The 9,332-nt window shown below is 46.3% G+C and overlaps 1 non-coding gene across 1 annotated transcript; it reads left to right on the top strand.

The window, feature by feature from the left end:
* The first annotated feature begins 9,052 nt into the window (after window positions 1-9,052).
* On the top strand, window positions 9,053-9,124 carry trnap-cgg (transfer RNA proline (anticodon CGG)). The gene has a single exon. It is a non-coding gene; the product is annotated as a tRNA-Pro (tRNA).
* Window positions 9,125-9,332: the final 208 nt, after the last annotated feature.

Consider the following 9,332-nt stretch of genomic DNA (forward strand, 5'->3'; position numbering starts at 1 on the left):
TTAACAGTGATTTTAAACTCTTAGCTCAATTGTTCAAACTGCACACACTCAAGGAATCAATGAAAATGTATAAATTGAAGTACAGTGGTACCTCAATTTACGAGCTCTAATTATTTTAGGACAGGGCTTGTAATCCTTGGTTCTTGCATGAAAATAGCCATACCTTTAAATTAGTGGTAAAAGTGCAATATACTAACCCAGTTTCAGAATGATTTTGCTGTTATAATCTCATAATTCATAAGATTTTCTGTTGAACAATATTATTCGGGGCTAGTTGGTCTAGTCGTACGATCCTCGCATAGGGTGTGAGAAGACCTGAGTTTAATTTCCGGACAAGCCCTTGTGTTTATCAGGAGTTTTTCATTAGTCCACAGTCAAATTCCCAATCATGCAGGACTTTTGACTCAATAGATCAATAAAAATCCCTAAAATAAAGTACACTGTTACCTCAATTTACGAGCTCTAATTATTTTAGGACAGAGATTTTAACCCTTAGTTCTTTTTTTTTGCATGAATATAGCCATACCTTTAAATTAGTGGTACAAGTGTAATATACTAATCCAGTTTCAGAATGTGTTCCCTGAGAGATGTTTTGTTGAAACACAAATAAAGTGGTACTTAAGTCTACGACCACAGTTTTTTTCTAGGACTGGGCTCAAGAGCAAAAAAAAAAAAAAATCGAAGTAAATTAAATTTGTGGTAAAAGTGCAATATGGAAGCCCAGTTTCAGATTGTGTCATCTATCAAAATATCACATTTATTGAGATTCTTGCAAAATCACGACTCAAAGCTTTTTGGTCGAATCGTATAATTTTTGTTTTGGGTCTGGGGTTCAAATCCTGAAAAAGCTCTTGTTCATTTATGCATGAACATTGTAGTGAATCAAAATGTGTGCTAATAAAAGTGCAGTTACAGATTGTCTCCCCAAATGAAATGGCGACTTTTTTTGAAAATTTGGTCTAGAAGTATGATTCTCACTCTGGGTGTGAGAGGTCCATGTTTCAATTCCAGGACAAGCCATGAATGGTCATTTCAAACTCTGAGCTCACTTTTCCAAACTGCACACACTCAAGGGATCAATGAAAATGTATAAAATGAAGTAGAGTGGTACCTCAATTTACGAGCTGTAATTGTTTTAGGACAGAGCTTGTAACCCTTAGTTTATTTTTTCATGAAAATAGCCATACCTTTAAATTAGTGGTATAAGTGCAATATATTAACCCAGTTTTAGATTGTAGTCCCTGTTAAAATCTCATAATTCATGAGATTTTTTGTTGGAAAATGATTTTGCATGACTTGTTGGTCTAGTCGTATGATTCTCGCCTATGGTGCGAGAAGTGAAGTCCTGGGTTCAATTCCCGGATAATCCCCAAACAGTGATTTTAAACTCTTTGCTCAATTTTCCAAACAGCACACACTCAAGGGATCAATGAAAATGTATCAAATCTAAAACAGTGGTTCTTACATCTACGACCTCATTTTGTTTCCGGACTGAGCTCAAAAGCCTTAGGGCTTACAAAAAAATTGCAGTAAATCCGATTTGTGTTAAAAGCGCAATATGGAGGCCCAGATTTAGATGGTGTCCCCAATTAAATAATCACATTTATTGAAATTCTTGCAAAATCACAACTCAAAGCTTGTTGGTCTAGTCCAGGAGTCGGCAACCCAAAACAGTGAAAGAGCCATATTGGACCAAAAATATCCATCCATCCATCATCTTCCGCTTATCCGAGGTTGGGTCGCGGGGGCAACAGCCTAAGCAGGGAAACCCAGACTTCCCTCTCCCCAGCCACTTCGTCTAGCTCTTCCCGGGGGATCCCGAGGCGTTCCCAGGCCAGCCGGGAGACATAGTCTTCCCAACGTGTCCTGGGTCTTCCCCGTGGCCTCCTACCGGTTGGACGTGCCCTAAACACCTCCCTAAGGAGGCGTTCGGGTGGCATCCTGACCAGATGCCCGAACCACCTCATCTGGCTCCTCTCGATGTGAAGGAGCAGCGGCTTTACTTTGAGTTCCTCCCGGATGGCAGAGCTTCTCACCCTATCTCTAAGGGAGAGCCCCGCCACACGGCGGAGGAAACTCATTTCGGCCGCTTGTACCCGTGATCTTATCCTTTCGGTCATGACCCAAAGCTCATGACCATAGGTGAGGATGGGAACGTAGATCGACCGGTAAATTGAGAGCTTTGCCTTCCGGCTCAGCTCCTTCTTCACCACAACGGATCGGTACAACGTCCGCATTACTGAAGACGCTGCACCGATCCGCCTGTCGATCTCACAATCCACTCTTCCCTCACTCGTGAACAAGACTCCTAGGTACTTGAACTCCTCCACTTGGGGCGGGGTCTCCTCCCCAACCCGGAGATGGCACTCCACCCTTTTCCGGGCGAGAACCATGGACTCGGATTTGGAGGTGCTGATTCTCATTCCGGTCGCTTCACACTCGGTTGCGAACCGATCCAGCGGGAGCTGAAGATCCCGGTCAGATGTAGCCATCAGGACCACATCATCTGCAAAAAGCAGAGACCTAATCCTGCGGTTACCAAACCGGAACCCCTCAACGCCTTGACTGCGCCTAGAAATTCTGTCCATAAAAGTTATGAACAGAATCGGTGACAAAGGACAGCCTTGGCGGAGTCCAACCCTCACTGGAAATGTGTTTGACTTACTGCCGGCAATGCGAACCAAGCTCTGGCACTGATCGTACAGGGAACGGACCGCCATAATAAGACAGTCCGATACCCCATACTCTCTGAGCACTCCCCACAGGACTTCCCGAGGGACACGGTCGAATGCCTTCTCCAAGTCCACAAAGCACATGTAGACTGGTTGGGCAAACTCCCATGCACCCTCAAGAACCCTGCCGAGAGTATAGAGCTGGTCCACAGTTCCACGACCAGGACGAAAACCACCCTGCTCCTACTGAATCTGAGGTTCGACTATCCGGCGTAGCCTCCTCTCCAGTACACCTGAATAAACCTTACCGGGAAGGCTGAGGAGTGTGATCCCACGATAGTTGGAACACACCCTCCGGTCCCCCTTCTTAAAGAGAGGAACCACCACCCCGGTCTGCCAATCCAGAGGTACCGCCCCCGATGTCCACGCGATGCTGCAAAGTCTTGTCAACCAAGACAGCCCCACAGCATCCAGAGCCTTAAGGAACTCCGGGCGGATCTCGTCCACCCCTGGGGCCTTGCCACCGAGGAGCTTTTTAACTACCTCAGCGACCTCAGCCCCAGAAATAGGAGAGTCCACCACAGATTCCCCAGGCACTGCTTCCTCATAGGAAGATGTGTTGGTGGGATTGAGGAGGTCTTCGAAGTATTCCTTCCACCTATCCACAACATCCGCAGTCGGGGTCTGCAGAACACCATCCGCACCATACACGGTGTTGATAGTGCACTGCTTCCCCTTCCTGAGGCGGCGGGCGGTGGTCCAGAATCGCTTCGAAGCCGTCCGGAAGTCGTTTTCCATGGCTTCCCCGAACTCTTCCCATGTCCGAGTTTTTGCCTCCGCGACCACTGAAGCTGCACACCGCTTGGCCTGTCGGTACCTGTCCACTGCCTCCGGAGTCCTATGAGCCAAAAGGACCCGATAGGACTCCTTCTTCAGCTTGACGGCATCCCTCACCGCTGGTGTCCACCAAGGGGTTTTAGGATTGCCGCCCCGACAGGCACCAACTACCTTGCGGCCACAGCTCCGATCTGCCGCCTCGACAATAGAGGTGCGGAACATGGCCCACTCGGACTCAATGTCCAGCACCTCCCTCGTGACATGTTCAAAGTTCTTCCGGAGGTGGGAATTGAAACTTTGTCTGACAGGAAACTCTGCCAGACGTTCCCAGCAGACCCTCACAATGCGTTTGGGCCTCCCAGGTCTGTCCGGCATCCTCCCCCACCATCGCAGCCAACTCACCACCAGGTGGTGATCTCTTCACCCGAGTGTCCAGAACATGAGGCCGCAAATCCGATGACACAACTACAAAGTCGATCATGGAACTGCGGCCTAGGGTGTCCTGGTGCCAAGTGCACATATGGACACCCTTATGTTTGAACATGGTGTTTGTTATCGACAAACTGTGACGAGCACAAAAGTCCAATAACAAAACACCACTCGGGTTCAGATCCGGGCGGCCATTCTTCCCAATCACGCCTCTCCAGGTTTCACTGTCGTTGCCAACGTGAGCGTTGAAGTCTCCCAGTAGGACAAGGGAATCACCCGGGGGAGCACTTTCCAGTACTCCCTCGAGTGTTCCCAAAAAGGGCAGGTACTCTGAACTGCTGTTTGGTGCATAAGCACAAACAACAGTCAGGACCCGTCCCCCCACCCGAAGGCGGAGGGAGGCTACCCTTTCGTCCACCGGGTTGAACTCCAACGTACAGGCTTTGAGCCGGGGGGAAACAAGAATTGCCACCCCAGCCCGTCGCCTCTCACTGCCGGCAACGCCAGAGTGGAAGAGGGTCCAATCCCTCTCGAGAGAAGTGGTTCCAGAGCCCTTGCTGTGCGTCGAAGTGAGACCAAAAATACAAAAAACTAATCTGCCTGGAGCCACACAAAATGAAAAGCCATAAATAAGTCTTATAATGAAGGTAACACGTGTTGTAAGTATCTTTATTAGCTATAATAGCCTACTATCAAAATTACTTTAAATGTCTTATATACGTGTTATAATGAAGACAATGCATTACATAAGTCTCCGTATTAGTTTTAATAGGCTCCTATCAAAAAGAGTTTAAAAGTCTTATATAAAGTTAAAGTCGTTGGCAATCACTTGAAACGAGTATGACTGTCCTCCTGTTGGTGGGATTGCCTTCAGGAGAACGCCTGTGTGTGGAATCTTTTAAAGTGGGAAGACTGGTGCACAGACAGCCACCACACTGTCCTTAGCAAATAGAAGGCCAGGGTTTCAATGGCATAGGGACCAAGACAATTGGGGGCCCATCTTTGCTGCAGCCTTCTGCCGCCTTTGTGACCGTTGTGGAGCTTCTAAGCAACCATCATCCGCCCACTCCGCCTTCGAGGTCTTTTTCGACGAGGGAGACGCGCAAACTTCAACGTCACTTTTTGGCTGTGGGGAGCTTCTTCTTGACATTGTGGTTCACCGGGATGTCAAAAGTGAGCTGCACCTCGTCCATGTTGGTGATGTGGCTCCAATCTGTTCCCACAAGGTTGGGACTCGGGAGCATGGAATTGTCCAAAATATTTTGGTATCCTAGAGTATTCTAAGTTCCTTTCACAAGCCCAACTCCTGAAAAACAACCCCATACCATAATTTCTCCTCCACCAAATTTCACACCGTTCTCCAGGCAACCTCCAAACCCAGACTCGTCCATCAGATTGCCAGATGGAAACGCGTGATTCATAACTCCGGAAAACGCATTTCCACTGCTCTAGAGTCCGGTGGCGACGTGCGTTACACCACTGCATCCAACGGTTTGCATTAGACTTGGATGTATGGCTTGGATGCGGCTGCTCGGCAAAGGAATACCATTCCATAAAGCTCTCTGCGTACTGTACGTAGGCTAATTGTTATGTTTTGACTAGGGAAGATGACGGCAGACTGACACCAGAGGACAGTAAAGTACAATGTATTATATATAAAGTCAATGTATATATAACAATACCAAAAAATACCACTAAATAAACTAAGGAAATCGAGTCTGTTAAACGTAAGTGCGAATGTGTGTTATTATGTGTGTAGATTAACTGAAGTGTTGACGAGAGCGAAGGAACGAGGCAGTCCATGGCAGATGATCAGGGGCGAGAGAGAGGCGTTGGAGTCCAGGGGCGAGCGAAGAGTCGAGGAACGAGGGAGGCAGTCAGAGGACAGAAGGAGATCCGGGGAAAAGTGAGACGGGAGGGTAAGTACACCATGAAAACTATTAAGATACCGCGCCGATCCTTGGGTCCACTGGTCTTTTATCCAGCTCGCCCTCATCAATACCAGGTGTGCAGATTAGCAATTGAGTGCAGGCTTGTCGCTGCGTGGGCATGCTGAGCTCAGCGTGAGCGTGTCCGGGCGAGCAGTCAGATGACGAATTGTGACACTCAATGCAGGAGGGATAAGCAGACTGCGCATGCGCCGTAACACTAATTAGAAGGTCACATGAAGTTTGGTGCTTTGTAGCAACTGACTGTGCAGAAAGTTGGCGACCTCTTTGCACTATGTGCTTCAGCATCCGCTGTCGGATTACGTAGCCTACCATTTTGTGGCTGAGTTGCTGTTGTTTCCGAACTCTGTAATTTTCTTATAAAAAAGCCGATAGTTGTCTTTGGAATATTTAGGAGCAAGGAAATTTCACGACTGGATTTGTAGCTTAGGTGGCATCCTGTGACAGTTCCACGCTGGAAATCACTGGAAATCATTTCTTTCACAAATGTATGTAGAAACTGTCTCCATGCCTAAGTGCTTCATTTTACACACCTGTAGCCGGTCCAAGTGATTAGGACACCTGATTCTGATCATTTGGATGGGTGGCCAAATGCTTTTGGCAATATAGTGTATTAAACAGTGGGTTTTCTAACAACTGGAAAGGTTTGTGTCATGTTTGTCCTCAAACAAAAAACATACTAAAACAAAATAGTGATTTCCCCCTCCCATCCTATTCCCTTTTCAGTCCTTTTTTAAAAAATGCTCCAGGGAGTAAAGAGCACTAAAGAGCAGCATGCGGTTCGAGAGCCGCGGTTTGCTGACCCCCGTTCTAGTCGTATGATTTTTGCCTCGGGTCTGGGGTTCAAATCCTGAAAAAGTGAATCAAAATGTGAGCTAATGAAAGTGGAGTTACAGTGTCTCCACAAATAAAATATAAACTTTTTGGAAAGTTGGTAAGTCATGTTGTATAGGGCTTGTTGGTCTAGTGGTATGATTCCCGCTTCGGGTGCGGGAGGTCCTGGGTTCAAGCCCCTAACAGTGATTTTAAGCCGCCTAGATCAAACTGCGCACACTCAAGGGATTATTAAACATTTATAAAATAAAATACAGTGTTACCTCAATTTACGAGCTCTAAATGTTTTAGGACAGAGCTTGTAACCTTTAGTTCTTTTTTGCATGAAAATAGCCATACCTTTAAACTAGTGGTAAAAGTGCAATATACTAACCTAGATTATGTTCCCTTTTAACATCTCACAATTCATGAGATTTTTTTTTGGAATGTGATTTTTCGGGGCTTGTTGGTCTATCCAGACTTCCCTCTCCAGAGCAACATTAGCAACTTCCTCCTGGGGGAACCCGAAGAGTTCCCAGGCCAAAGATGAGATGTAATCCCCCCGTCTGGTCCTTGGCAACGAGTACCTCCCTAGGAGACCCTCGTGAGGCATCCGCACAAGATGGCCGAACCACCTAAACCGGCTCCTTTCCAGGCGAAGGAGCAGCGACTCGACTCCGAGTCTCTCTCGGGTGACTGAACTTCTCACCCTATCTCTAAGGGAGATGCCAGCCACCCTTCTGAGGAACGTCATTTCAGCCGCGATCTTATTCTTTCGGTCATGACCCACACTTCATGACCATAGGTGTGTAGATACTGTAGCTCGGTAGACCAAGAGCTTTGCCTTCTGGCTCAGCGTTCGTTTCATCAGCTGTTCCGATTGTCCGGTGGATTTCCAACTCCATCCTTCCCTCGCCTCGTGAACAAGACCCTAAGATACGTTCTCTACATGGACTGCAGAAACAATCAGTTTCCTTCTGAGAACCATGGCCTCAGATTTGAAGATGCTGATCCTCTTTCCAGCCGCTGAACACCCGGCTCTGAACCAATCCAGTGACAGCTGAAGGTCACGAACCGATGGTGCCATCAGGACCACATCATCTGCAAACAGCAGTGACGCAACATTTAGCCCCCGAGACGAGTACCCTCTCCGCCATGGTCACAACTCTGCTTAGAAATCTTGTCCATAAAAATAACTAACAGGATAGGTGACATAGCGCAGCCCTCCAAATCCACAAAGCACACGTAGACTGGATAGACATACTCCCAGGCCTTCTCCAGGATTTTTGAAAGAATAAAGAGCTGGTCAGTTGTTCCACGACCAGGACGGAATCCACATTGCTCCTCTTAAATCCGAGGTTCGACTTTCGGACGGACCATCCTTTCCAGTAGCTTGGCGTAAACTTTCCTATAGAGGCTGAGTCGTGTTGTGATACTACTGTAAATCAAATCAAATCAAATCAACTTTATTTATAAAGCACATTTAAAATTTACCACAGGGGAAGCCGAAGTGCTGTACAAGTGGCAGGTTAAAAGATAATACGAGGACCGAGCAAACAACACAACACAAACATAAAACATAAATAAAACATAAAAACAGGTTCACAGCAGGTGTATAATGGGGTGCCATTGCAGGATGGATATCACTTAGTGTTAAAAGCCAAGGAATAAAAGTATGTTTTTAGGAGAGATTTAAAAACAGGAAGAGAGGAGGCTTGTCTAACACTCAGAGGTAGGTCGTTCCAGAGCTTGGGATCAGCAGCAGCAAAAGCTCTGTCACCTCTAAGCTTCAGCCTTGTGTCAGGGACCGTCAGTAGCAGCTGATCGGCTGATCTTAGCACACACCCTCTGGTCCCCATTTTTGAATAGGGGACCCAACTTCCGAGTCTGCCACTCCCTCCGTGCTGTCCCAGACTTCCAGGCAATGTTGAAAAGGTGTGTCAACCAAGAAAGCCCCTCAACACCCAGAGCCTTCAGCATTTCTGGACAAATTTTGTCAACCCCCAGAGCTTTGCCACCGTGGAGTTATCTAACTACTCAGTGACTTCACTCCGAGAGATCGACGTCAATCCCCCATCTTTAAAGCCCAGTTTCAGATTGTGTCCCCTATCAAAATATCACATTTGTTGAGATTCTTGCAAAATCACAGCTCAGAGCTTGTTAATCTAGTTGTACGATTTTGGCTATAATTGTTTTAGGACAGAGCTTGTAACCCTTAGTTTATTTTTGCATGAAAATAGCCATAACTTTAAATTAGTGGCAACATTGTAATTTACTAACCCAGTTTCAGAATGATTTTCCTGTTAAAATCTCACAATTCGTAAGATTTTTAGTTGAATAATGTCTTTACGTGGCTTGTTGGTCTAGTCGTATGATTCTCGCTTCGGGTGTGAGAGGTCCCGGGTTCAATTCCCGGACAAGCCCTTGTATTTGTCAGGCATCAGTTTTTCAATTGTCCACAGTCGAAATTATTTCCATGTATGATTTTTGACTTAATTTTAAACTAAAACCTCTATTTTTCTCAGGACACACATTCAATGGATCAATAAAAATTTATTATATCAAATTAAACCCTGTGTTTTGTTGGAACTCTTCGTTTTGCAATAACATTTGCAGGTTCAATGGTGAAATG

This window comes from Nerophis ophidion, linkage group LG21, assembly GCF_033978795.1.
Source record: "Nerophis ophidion isolate RoL-2023_Sa linkage group LG21, RoL_Noph_v1.0, whole genome shotgun sequence".
NCBI lineage: Eukaryota > Metazoa > Chordata > Actinopteri > Syngnathiformes > Syngnathidae > Nerophis > Nerophis ophidion.